Source organism: Triplophysa dalaica, chromosome 3 (genome assembly GCF_015846415.1).
Source record: "Triplophysa dalaica isolate WHDGS20190420 chromosome 3, ASM1584641v1, whole genome shotgun sequence".
In the NCBI taxonomy this organism is placed as follows: domain Eukaryota; kingdom Metazoa; phylum Chordata; class Actinopteri; order Cypriniformes; family Nemacheilidae; genus Triplophysa; species Triplophysa dalaica.
In genome coordinates this window covers 3138387-3152569 of record NC_079544.1, presented here as the reverse complement: position 1 = coordinate 3152569, position 14183 = coordinate 3138387, and the positions used below count along the sequence as shown (strand labels likewise).

Below are 14183 nucleotides of genomic sequence, written 5' to 3'. Positions count from 1 at the left end.
GTTCACCCAAAATGTTTTATTCCGTTTTACATTACTCATCCTCACATTGTTCCAATCCCCCATGACTTTCGTTCATCCTTGGAACACAATTTAAGATATTTTTAATTAAAACCAGGAGGTTTTTGTCCAACCATTGACAGCCTGTCAATGACAGCAACAAATTATTCAAAGGCCCAGAAAAAACATTATGGAAGTAGTCTGTTAGTCAATACGTTTGTATTCTTGGAGCACATAAAGCATTCATGTCACTTAGTTGAACCCTTGGAGTAACATTGACTACTTCAATGTTTCTACTACCTTTCTAGGCCTTTAAAGTTGCTTAGGCTGTCAGTAGACAGACAGAAACCTTTTATTCAAAATATAATACATTTTGTTGTGAGGATGAAATAAAGTCTTAGTCGATTGGAACAACATGAAGTGGGAGTAAATAATGACAGACTTTCATTATTGTTTGGTAAACTTTCCCTTTAACAAAGTGCAAATCCCTTTTCCAGAGATTCACATTTGACCGTTTATTTGGTTTTACTTAGGGCAGCCTCCTAATAGTCAACGACAAAAGGTTAAGTTGACCAAAATTGTATTAGTCGCAGGAATTAAAATTCACGGGAAGTTGCAAAGTCATAAAGTTCTGGTGCTGCATTTTGACAAACTATATGCCTGCATGAGTGATTAGTCGACAAATCCCTTAACATGAACAACAACTGGTAAATCAGATAAATCTTTAGTCGAGTTTGCTTCGGGTTGTTGGTTCACAGGAGGTCCAGAGGTGGAGCCACTTTGGGTCTGCTCTGGTTGTGGCTCCTATAAAAGTGCATAGAGAAAGGGTTACATGGACATGGTTTAATTTATTTTCACAAATACAAAGCTACAAGACAATTTGTAATTTTCATGTTGATATTTATTTTACCCATAATAGAGCTTGAACGCTTGCAGTTTATTTAGTATTCTCATATATAATACACATACTTACGCAAACATGGTAAAAAATTCTGAATTGTGGGACTCTTCAGGCAAAATCATTGCCAAAATTCCTGTCCAAAAAATAAAAACGTGGTTCATGGAAGTTCCAGTTGAAAAAGGTCACATTTAAAACAGCCGGTAGCGCATGGACACATAGTGGTTGCTGTCCTCTTCCTTGTATGACCTCACTACATGGAGAGGATGGTAATCATCAATTGAGTCAACATCAATGCAGTCAATGACTGAAGTGGGAATGACACAGCATGCAAAATAGTGTCTTTCAAATCCTACTGTGTCCCATTTCTGAACAATGAACTTGATGACAGACTCAAAAACCACAATCTTCTGAATTCTTCCAAACTGAGGTTCACCATGTGGAGTATGAGACACAAGGAGGGTCATTCCTGGACGATATTCTGTGCCTTTCCACTTCACCCAGGAGGGTATGTACACCTCAGTCAATGGAGTATGCTCAAATATGTGGCAGACTTGATCAAACCTCTCAATGGAAGCAAGTGGAGTAGTGTAACCAGGACCAATTTCTCTGTGATGTGTAAATATCTGTTCAGACAAAAGATTGTAACACAGTAGCTTTTGATGCCTGAAGGCCATTGTTTTGCAAACATTTCTGAAGTTGCATGTGATGTGGGCAAGCCTTTTGAAAAAACCATGCTTGGCCTCAAAGCGCATGGACCAGTAGTGCACCAGAGGGCCAAGTCTCCTTATGGCACCTGCATAATGTAGCATGAAGTGATGTTTTGGCTTAAGATGTCTATCAGGGAAGAGTTCTAGGAAAAGGCTGTGGTGCTCAACAATGTGATGTCTGAGAAATAATACTGCATCTTCTGTTAAGGAAGGAGAAAAAATATATTCCATACAGGTCAATAAAAGTAGTAAGAGCTCCCAGTATTTGTTTTCCTTTGGAATGATATCTCCTATCATCAAAGGAAGAAGCCTTAACAGGCACCACATTTGAGCTGCTGTCTGCTTCATCGAACTGTCAGGTACTTTTAGTTCTTGGGGTCGGATTGTGGATGGCTTGTTGGCACAGTCACAGAAACCATAATCGTAACTTGTGATTCGGTAATTTACCTGGTCTAAGGTTATTGCCTTCTGTGAGATGAGAGAGCCTAATACCAATTTAATTTCATATGCCCCTACTCCTTCAAGGATATCATGCATGATATCGGGTGCTACGTTGTCTGTCACGTGAAAGTACCTCAGGTTGTTCAAAATGCTCTGTCTTTTTGGGCCAGTTTCTGTTGGATTACTCTGGAGTAGATCTGAAAGATGGCAATCCTTATTCCTAAGCAGTAAAGGATCCTCCATTGTTTGTGTTCGCTGCAACTGTTTCTTCACATGGCACCAACGACAAACACTGTTCCCAGAGAAGCTCTCTGTGTACCCGAGAATTGAATTTAACCCCAAATTATCTCCACAAATTTGGGCAACCCAAACTTTCAATGTGCCTTTGAAGTGAGCCGTGTCTACTTCCACACCATTTGTTTCCAAGTCATTGATATCATCAACAACGGACTTCAGGACAGCATCTATACCATACGTTTTGGCATCATCTGATTTATATACTGCCAAAAGAAAATGAGAATTTAGACTTGAAAGACACTCTGGAGGAAGACATTTAAGAGTGAAATAGATGAATCCTAATTTGTGGATTGAGGTCTTGGAGCCTAGTGGATTAACCATTTCACAGTCGTCATTATACAGCAGAAGAGGAACAGAGGGGTCAGTGGGGTGAACAGAACTTTTCAACACAGTGGTGTCATCCAGACTGTTTGAGTCACTAACCTTCCTTGTCCACTTCATTATCTTCTCCATTGTCCCTGGACTCTCGAGAATGAGTTTAATTAGTGGACGTAAAGGAATCCTTTGGAAAGTATCCTGCACTGCCACCTGTTTTACAGTCCCCGTCTGTGTTTCCCGTTGTTGTGTGTATGAGACACCAGGGAGAGGCTGCTCCACTGGCTGAACCAGGTACCCACCTTGAACAAAGTATTTCATCTGCTTGTGTTCAGTATCTAAGCATTGAAAAGGTTTAGATGCAGTTGCAAAATGCAGATTCAGCTGTTGGCCTTCTGGAGTCTCACTTTGGCCAATCCTTTGTAGGAAAGACATTGTCTGTCTTTGTAAAGTACCAACAATATCAAAGACCAAACTAGATGTTTGCTGAACTACAAAGTTGACAGTAGATAGGGTCATAGATGACTTTGACCTCAACTTTGATAGATAAAAGGCCACTCTGTCTTTGATAGTGTTCTGCTCTAACTCATCCCATTCCATGTCATCATCAGTAGTATCTTCGGCAGCATTATCTTCCTCCTCGAAAGTCTGATTGTGACAAGTCAGAGGTCTGCAGTCAGGCGTCAATGTCTTAGGCATTCGAGTTGACTGATTGGGTTCTTCTTCCTCAGTTCCTACATGGTGCTGGAGCAGATGTCGCTTCAATGATCTGCTGTAATTAAATGTCCTGTGACACCCAGCTTGGCCACACTCAAAATAAGTTGATGAACTATATACATTATGCATTCGCCTTAGATGAGAAAACAAAAAACGAACATTGTCCGCAACAGTCTTTTTGCACTTAAAGCAGATATATCCCATCTTAAATGTGAATTTCTTCACTCACAACAAGCAGCTCTCTCAGGTGTTTTTTAAATTTCAGACGTAGGCCTATCTTTGGTATCATTGCTTCTAGTGATTTTTCATCCAGCAGCAGGAGGGTTTCTCTGTCAATTTGTTCATCTGGACAGAGATGAAGAAAGAAAAAAAAGCGACAAGAAGAGAAGAATGTAAGAAAGCCTACCCAGACCACAATGGATTATAATGAACGAACTGTATAAAAAATACATTTGCAGTTTACCTTTGAAGCATGGGATCAGGACTTCCAAGTTCCATTCTTTCAGCTTCTCCTGTACAAAATGATCCATTGTTGTTAACTGTCCCTTTCTATTCTTCACCCTGTTAGTGGGAAAAAAGGAAAAGTGGCAGAGGCTGAGTTGTAAGCATGCTTCATGTTCAAAATGGTCTTTAAATCAAAGTCTTCATATTCATGAGAATATAAGAAACTCTAATACACTTGACTTTTAAATAAATACTTTTTTAATCAATAAAAAAACAGCTTTGATACATAAAAAAGCCACACTTTTTAAATATGCTCACTTATTTTAAGTTTTGTCATTTGAAACGCATCACTGTTTTGATCATGTTTTAAAAGCATTATTGTCGCTGTCGGACTGAAAGCTCATATCTGAAAAACTGCCACTAAACAGGGAATAAAAAAAATCATTTTTCAGTAATAAAACATTGTGTTTTCAAAGTTGACCATCTCTTCAATACCTGTTATTGGTTAAATAGCTTACCTCGTCCACACGAAAAAAATAACACCTACGGTTATAAAAATACCCGTGTACGAGTGGACTAGGCCTAGTCAAACGCCAAAAATGGCTCTAGTACAGAAAGTTAAATATAGCCCGAAAAATGTATATATTCAAACACAACCCTTAAACTAATTCTACCTACCCAGAAACAAGTAATAGATTAATACGACCAAAGATTGCTCGTTTCATACCAAAAAATGAAGTTTAAATTACGTTTAACCACTAAAGATATCAACTAAGAGCCAGCGACACATTCCCGGAGAACTGGCCGAGATTAAGCTGCTCTCAGCGCTGAACGACCGTTGACAGACAGCCTGAAGCTGGCATCTCTGACAGCGTCTTAACAAATTCTCGCAAATTTGAGGTCTACATTCTTGTCTAAAAATATCTTAAAACTACGTTCCGTAACAGAATAATAGTAGTATTAATAAGAATATGATAAACTAGCTTGGTATATAAGCTAACGTTACCACTACTATGCGGACCACCATGATAGCTGCCGTCAAAATTTGAACGACGAATTTTGCATACTTCTGCATTTTCTAATACTGTAATAGTTTTATAGATTAAAAACTCTCAAACATACCTTTTTCCTTCGGATACCTCCTGTCCTAGAAGCTTCTGAGGTGATTCAAAATGACCGCGAAGGTAAAGTTTTCTGAGGCGTCGAGGAGGGGGCGGGGTTTACTCTCTCAACTGTCACTCAATTGGACCCAACTGGTAACCCAGCGACTGGGTTACTCCAAAAACGACCCAACACTGAGAAAATAACCCAACAAAATGACCCAACAGGCTCAACCCAGCTGTTGGGTTAAACAAATAACCCAGCGTTTTTTAGTGTTTAGTTAACAAAGTGGCACGAGTAAAATGCTTTAGGGCAATTCCAGCGTTATGGATGCGACATAAAAACACTATAAAAAGTATTTTACTAAACCCTTGTTGATAGAACCGCATTTATATGATAAAATATAAGTCTATGCACAAGTTTTCTAAAAGAAAAGAAATAAACAAGCGTTATGGATGTGAAAAAGGGACACCGTAACTTTCCTCTTCATATAAACTCACAAAACATTTTAAAGAGCGTTAGTTCTTTCGGTTTCAGCACTGCTTAACCAGAGATATCCACGGAGCAGTCTTACTAAAGAGGATTCTTTTCCTGAGAGTTGTAGACAACAGTGTGGCGTGCACTTTTGGAAGTGGATGTTCAGCAGGAGGGTTTCTTTATCAATTTGTTCATCTATAAAGAGACAAGAGAAGAGACAAGAGTAGAATGTAAGGAAACTGGCCAAACCAGAGCACAATGGATTATAATAAACATATAAAGAAGTACATTTTAACTAAATAATGTTTACCTTTAAGCCTGTTATGAAAACATCCAAGTTCCAGTTGACATTCTCTTGAATAGAATGATCCATTAATATTAGCTGTTATTCTGCACGCTGTCAGTGGGGGAAAAAAGAAGAGTGGGCTCTAGTACAGAAAGTGAAATACAGTCTCAAAAAAATAAAATTATAAACGTTAACACAACTCTTCACTAATTCGACACACTAGGGAATAAGTAGAAGTCTAAAAAGAGCAACAATTGTTCGTCTCATATACCCAAAATTAACTATTTCGCATTGTTAACCACTAACGTTATATGAGCCAGCGGCTATTCCCGAAGCAATGGCCGAGGTAGTGCTGCTCTCAGCGCTGACCCATGACCGCTGACAGCCTGAAGCTGACACCTCCGAAAGCGACTTACCAAAATCTCAAAGAGGCGTTATGTTTATATATAAATCACGTATTTGTGTTCTTAACAACTACATTCTCGTCTAAAAGACTATTAAAACTAAGTTCCGTCACCGAACATTAGCGGTATTTAAAATAAAAAATTGCTGGATGTTTGCTTTTGACACGACGCTCTCGTGTCGACCTTAAACTAATATCAAGATGCGTAAGTTACTGAACTAAATGACTCACACGAGTCAGAAATGTTGAACAAAAATAAAGTTTAAATTATTAAAAAGCTGTAAATTAAAACAACGTGGGCATAACGTTACTGACTAGCTATATCCAAAGCTAACGAAGCTAGATTTTAACGTTACTTTCAAACCTAATGCGAACAGACGAATTTTGCATACTTTTGCATTTTTTTTTACAGTAATAGTTTTATACATTAAAAACTCGTAAAACATACCTTTTCTTCTCCGAATAACAGCTTTCCGAGATGAAGTGGATCAAAATGACCGCGAAGGTAAAGTTTGTATGATGCGTCGAGGAGTGGGAGGGGTTTGATCTCTCAACTGTCAGTCAATTGGACCAGACTGGTAACCCATCGTTTGGGTTACTCAAAAAATGACCCAACACTAAGAAAATAACCCAACAAAATGACCCAACAGGCTCAACCCAGCTGTTGGGTTAAACAAATAACCCAGCATTTTTTAGAGTGTAGGGTTGATGTTTAACAACACTGACCCTAAACACTGGAGCGCCACAAGGATGTGTTCTCAGCACACTACTGTTCACCCTGTACACACATGATTGTGAGGCAACACACAGCTCCAACACCATCATAAAGTTTGCTGACAACACGACGGTGGTCGGTCTGATCTCTGACGCTGATGAAAACAGCCCACAGAGAAGAAGTGCACACTCGGTCACGTTGGTGTGATGAAGACAACCTCTCTCTCAATGTCAGTAAGACCAAGGAGCTGGTGGTGGACTTTAAGATGAGAGACAGAGAACACAGTCCTATCACCAATGGGGCACCAGTGGAGAGAGTCAACAGTTTCAAGTTCCTTGGTGTCAACATCATAGAAGAGCTCACATGGACCACTCACACTGAAGTTGTACTGAAAAAGGCTCACCAAAGTCTCTTCTTCCTGACACGGTTGAGGAAGTTTGGTCTGAATCGACACATCCTCGCTCGACTCTACACCGGCACAATAGAGAGTATCCTAACTGGCTGCATCACAGCCTGGTACGGTAGCAGCACCGCTATCAACCGCAAAGCCCTACAGAGAGTGGTACGAACTGCCAGGCACATCGTCGGAGGTGAGCTTCCCCCCCTGCAGGACATTAACACCAGACGGTGTTTGAAAAAAGCGAGGAGGATTACTAGAGACACTAGCCACCCGAGTCACGGTCTGTTCTCACTCCTTCCATCAGGAAAGAGATACTGCAGCATCAGAACACGCACCAGCAGACTACGTGACAGCATCTTTCCCCAAGCAGTCAGACTCTTAAACTCTTGATTTCCACATCCACTCATTTACTCTGCACTTTATCACCCACTAGCAGGGCCGCATTAAGAGCTCACTGGGCCCCGGGGCTATGAGTTACTGCAGGGCCCCCCCACCACTTTAGGTCACCAACTACAGAGAAAGAGGAAAAAAAACTGCTTTTTTCTAAAACACTGCTGAAGTTGTTTTACATAAATATAATCTAGAAACATTCAGAATAACTCTTGCCAATTCCTTTACAATATACAATTGAGAAAATAGCTTACCTTAAAAAAAAGTTTCCTGGTTCCTGGTACGCTGTGTCTTTATCATCAGCTCCAACATCCACCACTCCGTGATCATCAGCTTTAGTAAAATAACCCGATAGTTTTGGGATTTTACTGAGTAGCTCATGTTTCCTCTGCTGTTTAGCTTTAAAAAATTCATTTCTGGAGCCCCACTCGCACATTTTTTTTTGAAGATGACATTTTTAGCTGTCGAGGACTGTTTTTTGCGTGGCAATTTTAAGAATAGTCTAGAATGAAGTGAAGAGTGGAGGCGATTGATTGGTTGATGTGTGGGCTATATTCTAATAAGGCGCAGACAGCCATCGCCTGATAGGCCTAAGCTTAATTGTTGTATATAAAATAAATGCATTTGATTTGGTATATCAAATTCAAACGTGACGTTTCAATTCACCGTGCCCTGCTGCCCACGGGGGTTTGATTGACATGCGACCTGACCAATCATAACGCGAACGCGCAATTTTGTTAATAATATTAATGAGAATGATTCCATGATGATGCATGGAATATACGGCAAAGCGCTACTAAATAACAGGGCTAATTTGTGGGGGGCGTGGTAAGGCTTTGGCAATCAGATGGTTAGTAGTAATCAATCTGCTCCACAGCCAATCACGGGCCCCCTCCTTGCTCGGGCCCCGGGGCTTTAGCCCCGCCTAGCCCTATTGTTAATGCGGCCATGCCCACTAGCACACACAACTTTATACATTGTCTTACTGTATTACAACAATACATATCAATCACTGCACACCACGGACACTGTGTGTACATTCGCTGCTATTTATTTAGTTGTTTGTAAATTAAGTGTCATTATCTTGTGTACACTAAGCACATTGTGTACATTTGCTGCTGTGTATTATTATTATGTATATTACGTGTCATTGGTTGTATTCTGGTGTAAAACTTGTACAGAAATGTTTACTGTGTAAATGTGTATAAGAAATGTCCGTCACACTGCCATGTTGGTTGGAACTGCACCCAAGTTTTTCACCTAGTGTTGCAACTTTGTATATGGTTGAGTGACAATAAAGGGATTTGATTTTGATTTGACATGTTGTGAGTGAAAAGCATGCAACACAAGAAAAGGATGACAATTATATAAAACATGCCCAGTTGATTCAACTTGTGCAAAGTTTAGATCTGAAGAGAACCATTAAAAAAACATTTAACCATTTGTTTAACAATTACAATTGCCCTTAAAACAATGTGAAATGGAAACACTATCTGTTTAGACTTCTTTGCTATCAGATTTACAACATGACATAATGAATAAATCAGTCAGGATGGAAACCCAAACCTTTTTTGGTTCATTGTCTTAAGACTATACCATTTGTTAGAAACGCACTGCTTAGAGGTGCTAGACCAATAACTATTCCACATTCCTCCATGACCAAGAAGATTATGTCTGTAATAGTTCAATGTCTGCACATCCTCCTCACCGGACTACACATCTCATAATTCCTAGCACCCGTCTCACCTGATCCTCATCACTGGACTTTAAGTGTTTATCACCATCAACAAGGTATCCCTCATTATCTGTTGTATTTAAGTTCTCCCCTTCCTGTTCTTTCTCAAGTATTGTTCGATGTCAACGAGTGTTTGTTTCCTGGTTTCTTGTAAGATGCTTTTAGATTCTGTTAAAAAAAATTACCTTTCGGATATTAGCCCTGAGAGTACGCTCTAACCAGCACATGTTACAATCTTAGTGCATGCATGTCGTTGAATCAAAAAGATATAGTTTATGACACAATGATAAAATGCTGACCCAAAAACTTTAATCATTTATCAGATAAAAATCTTAAACCAGGAACTAACTTACTCTAGATAAAAACAACAACACATAACCATTATCTCTCAAATTTAAAAACACAACCGTCAGGTTTTAAACTGTAATGAGACAACATCAGGGTGTCATGCCGGCAGGATGAAAAGACATTTTATTGCAGGGATAGGCCTACAACAACAAAAGTCTAAAGATATAAACTGTCAAACAAGACTGACCGATCATAAAAACACTTTCTTTGATTTACTGGTCAAATGATTTGCCTGAGACAGTAGGGGACAGTCACACTTTGAGAAGATTGCAAACCTCAAGTCTCTATTCACTCATTATCATGAAAAAAGACATAAAACAAGGAAACAAACCCCATAAAACATTTATTTTATCTCTCTAATTTATAAACGTCTTTCACAAATAACCTACAGTAAAATCAAACAAGATGAATACACACCTTTTTGATTAGGGAGTGATGAGAGGGGTGTAGGTAGTTAGACCCACTGAAGGAAGTGTTGTTCAGAGGAGTCCCCAACAACAGCCATAAAACATAACTGTCATCAGGGTTGACAGACCATAATAGTCTTCGTTTGAGTGACTGGTTGTCAGAACTTTGACAGGGGGTTATAAATCAATCAAACTTTTGACACACAGTATATGATAACATTACTAATAATTCTGGCAACTGGACTCAATACACATCTAACGATGAAGAAATACGTTCGCTTTTTCCTCGCTTTAGCAAAGAAAATGTCAATCATTTAAATAATTTCATCATCTAATGACAAATAAAGAGACAAATTAATATAATAAAACAGATTAAAAGAAATTCAAAGTACAACTGGCCTAAACATAGCGCAGGGTTTCTTTGAACATGAAAGAAGCTGTTTCTCAAAACCTTAACATATAGTGATGGCGTATACTGTAGATTTAAAATTTAAAAACAGAGAGAGATGTTTGACTTCAATAAAACTATAGGAACAATAGCACTGAAATCAAAGATTTAGAAGAAACTCAAAATGTATAGAAGTGTAAAAAGATTGTGTTAATTTAATAAAAAAATACATTAATATGGACTGTTTTTTGTCAAAATTTTCAATTCAATACACAAATTTCGCACTTAAGGTCTTCGTTGAATAAATCATCAATGTATGAGAATTTATAGATTCATAACATCTTACAGAATGTAGAAACTATGTTGTCTGGTGGTGACACTCTGAATGAACTTTCTAACAATTTAGCCACACGTCGGAGGATGAATGAATGTCTGAATATACGAAATGAAACTATATTGAATGAAAGTTTGAAAATATGGATTGAAACTTTATTATATGAAATGAAAGTCCTAAACATATTGATTAAACCTCTAAAGATTTGGAATGAAATTTCAAATTGTTATCCGAAAAACAACCTTCTCAATTTGATTACTTTAAAATGGCTACCGCGAGGAAATAACAAACGTATTTCTTCATAGTAAGAAGTGTAATGAGTCCGGTTGCCAGCATTTTGTCCTGTACACGCCTTCGCGAGCGTGTTTATTAATTGGTTATTGCTTACAATTGCTGCTAATGGATTACACGCAGACTCACAACATCTAAACATGTCTAGCGTTCAGGAAATTTAAGTATTTTAGTGTGATTGGTTGAATATATTGAATAAAAGTATAAATATATGGATTGTAACTGATGTCATCAAAGCACCATGTTGTGTTTTTATTTGTGATTGTTCAGATGTTGAACAATGAGTGAGTCTGCGCGTAATCCATTAGCAGCAATTTTAAGCAACAACTTAAATAAATAAATAAACATGCTGGCCAATGCGTGCACAGGACAAAATACTGGCAACTGGACTCATTACACATCTAACGATAAAGAAACACATTCTCTTTTTCCCCGATTTATCGAGGAAAATGTCATTCATTTAAATAATTTCATCATCTAATGACAAATAAAGGGGGGCACGGTGGCTTAGTGGTTAGCACGTTCGCCTCACACCTCCAGGGTTGGGGGTTCAATTCCCACTTCCGACTGGTGTGTGTGGAGTTTGCATGTTCTCCCCGTGCCTCGGGGGTTTCCTCCGGGTACTCCGGTTTCCTCCCCTGGTCCAAAGACATGCATGGTAGGTTGATTGGCATCTCTGGAAAAAATTGTCCGTAGGGTCTGAGTGCGTGAGTGCGTGAGTGCGTGAGTGCGTGAGTGCGTGAGTGCGTGAGTGCGTGAGTGAATGAGTGAGTGTGTGTGCCCTGCGATGGGTTGGCACTCCATCCAGGGTGTATCCTGCCTTGATGCCCGATGACTCCTGAGATAGGCGCAGGCTCCCCGTGACCCGAGGTAGTTCGGATAAAGCGGTAGAAAATGGATGGATGGATGGATGACAAATAAAAAGATAGATAAATCAATAAAACAGATGTAAAGAAATTCTAACTACAACTGGGCTAAACATGGCGCAGGGTTTCTTGGAAAATGAAAGAAGCTGTTTCTCAAAACCTTAACATATAGTGATGAAGTATACTGTAGAATTAAAATTATATACATGAAATGAATGACATTTTCAGATAATGTGACACGTCGTTCAACAGCAGGTTCATTTCTCAGACATGTAATCTTTTACAATAATCATCCCACAAAGTTTTGTTTCACATCAGTCTCATTGTTTTCATGTTCAAAAGCAAGATAAACCAGAAGAGTTTCATACTTTATTGAATGTTCTGGTCACGCCAAGAACCTTTTAAGAAGATTTGACAGTTAAAGAATTAAAAAAACGGAGAGAGATGCTTGACTTCAATAAAACTATAGGAACAGTAGCACTGAAATCAAAGATTTAGAAAACCTCAAAATATATAGAAATGTAAAAAGATTTTGTTAATTTTCTATGAAAATACATTAATATGGATTATTGGAATCTTACTGTTTTTTGTCTCATTTTTCATTTGATATACAAATTTCACACTTAAGGTCTCTGTTCAATAAATCATCAATGTATGAGCATTTATAGATTCATAACATCTTACAGAATGTAGAAACTATGTTGTCTGGTGTTGACACTCTGAATTAACTTTCGAACAATTTAACCACATGTTGAGGATGAAGTACTTATATTGTGATTAGTGGAATATATGGAATGAAACTTGAATTTAGTGAAAGAAAGTAAGATTATATATGATTGGTTGAATATATTGAATAAAAGTATAAATACAGTTGAAAGAAAAAGTCTGTGAACCCTTTGGGCTTACTTGGATTTCTTCACAAATTGGTCATAAAATGTGTTCTGATCTTCATCTAAGTCACAACAATAGAGAAACACAGTCTGATTAAACTAATACCGCACAAACATTATACATTTTCATGTTTTTATTGAACACAACATGTAAACATTCATAGTGCAGGGTGGAAAAAGTATGTGAAACTCTAGGCTAATGACTTCTCCAAGAGCTAATTGGAGCCAGGAGTCAGCCAACCTGGGGTCCAATCAATGTGATGAGATTGGATGTGTTGATTAAAGCTGGCCTGTCCAATAAAAAACACACACCAGTTTTGAGTTTGCTGTTCTGAAGAAGCGTTGTCTGATGTGAACCATGCCTCGCACAAAAGAGCTCTCAGAAGACCTACGATCAAGAATTGTTGACTTACATAAAGCTGGAAAGGGCTACAAAAGTATATCTAAAAGCCTTGATGTCCATGTGTCCACGGTAAGACAGATTGTCTACAAATGGAGAAAGTTCAGCGCTGTTGCTACACTCCCTAGGCGTGGTCGTCCTGTAAAGATGACTGCAAGAGCAAAGCGCAGAATGCTCAATGAGGTGAAGAAGAATCCTAGAGTGTCAGCTAAACACTTACAGAAATCTCTGGCACATGCTAACATTTTTGTTGACAAATCTACAATAAGGAAAACATTAAACAAGAATGGACTTCATGGGAGGACACCACGGAGGAAGCCACTGCTGTCCAAAAAAAACATTGCAGCACGTTTGAAGTTTGCAAAAGAGCACCTGGATGTTCCACCGCACTACTGGCAAAACATTCTCTGGACAGATGAAACCAAAATTGAGTTGTTTGAAAAGAACACACAACGCTATGTGTGGAGAACAAAAGGCACAGCACACCAACATCAAAACCTCATCCCAACTGTGAAATATGGTGGAGGGGGCATCATGGTTTGGGGCTGCTTTGCTGCCTCAGGCCCTGGACGGATTACTGTCACCGATGGAAAAATGAATTCCAAAGTTTATTAAGACATTTTGCAGGAAAACTTAAGACCATCTGTCCGCCAACTGAAGCTTAACAGACACTGTTAGAAAAAGAGGTACAATACAGGTCCATTTTTGTTCCATAAGGTACAAACTTTGCATATGTACCCTTAAAGGTACAAAAATGTATCTTTAAGGTACAATTGTGCACCTTTAAGGTACAATTGTGCACCTTCCATTGTACATTGTGTGCTTTCCGTGGTGTAAGGTACATATTTGTCCCTTACATATTTGTACCTTAATTTTTAAATGTAAAATGGCAGGAATTAGTGGATGCTGAAAATGTCATCTCTCAATATAGAA

The 14183-nt window shown here is 38.6% G+C and overlaps 1 long non-coding RNA gene across 1 annotated transcript; it reads right to left on the bottom strand.

The window, feature by feature from the left end:
• Positions 1–3380: 3380 nt before the first annotated feature.
• LOC130418060 (uncharacterized) lies at positions 3381–5146 on the bottom strand. The gene is made up of 3 exons (XR_008906268.1): positions 4942–5146; positions 3839–3936; positions 3381–3720 (listed from the first exon to the last, which is right to left on the bottom strand). It is a non-coding gene; the product is annotated as an uncharacterized LOC130418060 (long non-coding RNA).
• Positions 5147–14183: the final 9037 nt, after the last annotated feature.